General features: G+C 40.3%; 1 pseudogene; it reads left to right on the forward strand.

Annotated features, from left to right (window-relative positions):
• Window positions 1-989: 989 nt before the first annotated feature.
• On the forward strand, window positions 990-4,057 carry LOC110576449 (annotated as a pseudogene).
• Window positions 4,058-4,342: the final 285 nt, after the last annotated feature.

Here is a 4,342-nt window from a genome sequence, read left to right on the forward strand (position 1 = left end):
AAACTGTACTTAGAAGTGTTCACTTCTGGTGGTCATTGTACAGGGAGTGCAATGCAGTATACCTAATGGCCAAATTAGAAAACAGCTATGGAAAATTATATGAAGAACCAATTCCTATGGGTGTGAACATAGTGACTGTGGGTGTGTAATGGACAGAGCCTATGACAAGAGTATAATTGAACAATGCTTTCCATGTCCAGAATGTCCAGAATTCCAGAATCCTTAAGGATTCTGTAGACATGGTTCAAAATGTGTCCTGCCAGGGAAAGAGAAACCACATCATAAATGTGAATTCTAAGTAGTTCTTTTAAACAATTACCATGACTAATTATAACCATGTTGGCTCAACAGATACACTTCCATTCTGTCATCTTTTTTTTTTTCTGGAAACAGAATACCATTAAGAACCCCTACAAAATATCCTCTTAGTAGGCTTAAAAATTCCTCTCCTGACAAGTATTTCCTGAGAATCCGGCTTATACAAATGCTTTGCAGGCTATGCATATCTCATCTACTCAGGGAAGCATGAAGGAGGGGTGTAATATTCCAGAACTCTGCTGTCAAGCCCTGCAGTAGAGTAACTTGGACCTACTAGATAAAACTATTTATAAAACCATCCCCATGACAACAAAAATCCTTGCTATGTGTTACTTGTGGTTCTTAAAGATTGTCCTCACTTGCTGAAGGAAAATATTTCTCTTTTGATACACCAGGCTAGTGTTTTAGAGAGAGAGCAAGAGTTGATTTTAAAAAAATGGAGTGGCGCCTGGTTGGCTCAGTCAGTTAAGTGTCTAACTCTTGATTTTGGCTCAGGAGATTATCTTAGGGTCGTGATCTCGAGCCCCGCATGGGGCTCCATGCTGAGTGTGGAGCCTGCTTGGGTTTCTCTCTCCCTCTGCTCCTCCCCGCTCTCTTTCTCTCAAAAAAAAAAAAAAAAGTAAATAAAATGGAAAATAAGACAGTTGCCCTTATGATCAAGAGATAACTAAATGGGTGAGGGTTTCCCAGGGCCCTGCTGAGTTTTGCTGCACCCTAGGTCAGGAGATTTTTGGCCAGCCTCTAACAAAGTGTGCAGGGAAGTGGTACCAGGTACTCTGTCATCAAAAAGTAGTAAAGAATATGTCAGTCCTCTTTGAGGAAAACATGACCATACTTCTATCTGCCATCTGGACACAAGAATGAAGTTTTTTGTTTTTTTTTTTAAAGATTTTATTTATTGGAGAGAGAGAGCATGAGCAGGGTGAGGGGCAGAAGAGAAGCAGACAGGGAGCCTGATGTGGGGCTCAATCCTGAGACTTTGGGATCATAACCCAAGCCAAAGGCAGACGCTTAACTGACTGAGCCACCCAGGCACCCCACAAGAATGAAGTTTTACATGATTTTGATTTAAACAAGCTTATAAATCCCCATGTGGCTGTTGCATCAGCACTATCTTGCTCTTGGTCTTTGAGAGTTAGAATATGAGGATCTTTAATTTATATTTTCCCCCTTAAGTATACTTTTGGAGTGTGAGCAGCCCCTGAAGAAGAGCTGAATGGCCAGGACAATGATGGCTAAGAAGTCTCAGACCACCTTAATTAGTAGAAGAGTAAAAACACCAAGTGGCTTCTGAACAGTACTGCCACCATAAAGCTTCTAGAAAGTTCCTGTGCTAGGTTGCTTGCAAGGTCACCAAACTGGGTTGCCTCAAAAGTCTCTTGACACTTCCCTGAAAGTCTCTAGGCCCTTAGTAGCTGAAGTAAAGACTCAGGCACATGTGAGCAACCATTAAATGGTGATTTAGTTTCAAGTGGACATTAAAAGTTAATTTTTAAAAGCAGGTAAAATCATGACTCTCATACAGATATTAAGAAAAAAAAACATTATGAAAATTTTATTTAACTCATTCATGAAGAAACTAGTGATGTGTTACAACCAGGTCAAAGGAGAATCCCAAGAACAGACACAGTTATAGGTCAGGAATATTGTAAGGGATGTGCAAATAGATCCCAAACTGGTTTTATAGTTCTTTCTTTCCTGAACAGAATTTGTTTGCATGTCTATGGACAAGAATTCTTTAGCATTGCTGTTAGTTATCTACAGTTTACAGAATCAGGATCAAATAACCCAGCTGTGCTTTGGAATGACAATACATAATTTTCCATCTGAGCTCAAATATTTCCCTATGGTTTCCCCACTTCTGATCAAAAAGAATCTCAGATTCTTGATCACAAAGTGAATCTGGCCTCATTATTCTTGGCCTGATTATTTACATAGGTGCAGTTAAGAATGTTTACCAAAAGGCCTTTTTAAATTTTGCTGTGCTGGAGGTTTCCATAAGGAATATCAGCTTGGACTTCTAAAAGCCTCTGTTACTTGCTATCCTGAGGCTAGGAGGCCAAGTCCAGGAAACTTTATCCACCAGATTACATCTGCAGTATCCATCCATTCTGGGTGACTTCCTCTCTCTTAAAGTCCTCAAAGAACCTGTAGGCCCTTGGCCTGCCATGAAAGTGACCTCCCATACCAGCTCTAAGGCTGGAACTTGTAAACCAGTTTCCATAAAGTCAACCTTAATTCCATAAAAGTGACTGGTCAGGAGCTGGCAACAATTTCCCCAGCTCAGCAGGAGCCTCTCCTCCTTTGTCCGGGTGGCCATGTCCACCTGGAGGGGCTTGGCAAAGGGGTGGCTGGTGGCGTAGGCAGCCTGTCCTCCATAGAGCTGCTGCCTGGTGGCTATGGACACCAAACACATAGACTTGTAGAGGCCAGGAGTCAGCCCCTCCAGGGTCTGAGGAGGGTGCCCAGACAGAGCGCCCCTCCATCTGCTCCTGGTTGAAACTTTTTCCAAAAAGGACAAAAGGAGCTCAGATCAGTTGTCCATAGTGCTCCTGGTGGAAATTATGTGGTAAAGTCCCTCCCAGAGAGAATCTTTAGAAAACTTCCAAAAACCATTCAGCAGGAATATGAAACACGAACAGGGAGGGCCTGTAAACCACCACCTCAGTCTTTAGGATATGCGAATTTTGAATTTGAGCCACTTTCTACCACTGTTCTGATTCTTGAATATGGACCATCATGTGATTGATGATTGCTTTTGTGTCCTGTTTATGAAATTTTTGCAAATCCAGGGAAATCTTCCTGTCAAATCTGTGGAGGAAGGTTTACATCACTGACAAGAACATTAGACCATTGGGTTGAGTCTCAAAATTGAGAAATTAAAGCAGTACATTAGAAAAAAAGGAAAAACAATTTAAGCAGAAAAAAAAAAATATTACAAATCCAGTGGTAATTTGGACCAGTGAAATACTGCACCAATTGGGAAGTAATGCATAGTAACAGAAAAGTTTGAGAGTTGGGGTATTGGGACTGCCCCCTACTGTTCATGGTAAAAGTTCAGAGTCTAGCTGTAGGAAGTGATCCAAATGTTGCCCCTGAACTTTATGAAATATTTCTCTCCAGAGGAAAGGAACAGCGGAAAGGCTTCAGTGAAACACATTCTCTCTAAATGTGATACAGAAGGTGTATCTGTTGATGATCCAAATGTCCATCTGGAATTAAGCTAGACATATCCTATGCATTTCCATCTCTATCTCTTTCACAAAGATGGTCCAAATCGTGATGTTTTACATAGTATCTTAGGAGTATATTCATGTTACAGATCTGATGTTGGTTACGTCCAAGGGATGTCCTTCATTGAGGCAGTGCCCATTCTCAATTTGGAAGAGACAGTTGCCTTCATTTCATTTGGAAGTTTCATGAATAAGCCATGCCAGTTGACCTTTTTTCTGGCAGATTACAGCAAGATATTGAACATCTGAAGTATTCTTTGAGGACAGTCTCTTTAAACTGTTTCTTCATATCAAGCGTTATGGCCTTAAGCCAGACATACACTTGATAGATTAGATCTTCACATGTATCACAAATCACTACTCGGTCCAGCTTGTCCATTCTGGGATGTAGTTTGCAGAGATGGGGAAGAATTTTTATTTAGAACTGGGCTTTGTGTCTATAATGAAGGATATTAAGAAAGGAGACCGGAATAACAGTACTGCTTTGAACAGCCAATCTTCATAAATAACAGACTAATTGAAATGTAAAAAAGTATTTTTGGTAACAGGTTTTTGCTTCCTATGTAAGAAGCATGGAGGAAAGTTGGAGAAATCAAAAGAATCAAGAGATGGAATACAGCTGATTTTGAATGTTGTGTCTGAAGTACAAGAAATGAGTAACCTGTTGACAATATTCTTAAGAAAAATATTTTGTAGGGAGAGACATTTTACTAAGGAAAAAGTGTAAATGGCTAGTTCATACTCCATAATTTGGGTTGAACAGTTGAAAGCAAAAGTTTAAAATAGTCTCT

This window comes from Neomonachus schauinslandi, chromosome 11 (assembly GCF_002201575.2).
Source record: "Neomonachus schauinslandi chromosome 11, ASM220157v2, whole genome shotgun sequence".
NCBI lineage: Eukaryota > Metazoa > Chordata > Mammalia > Carnivora > Phocidae > Neomonachus > Neomonachus schauinslandi.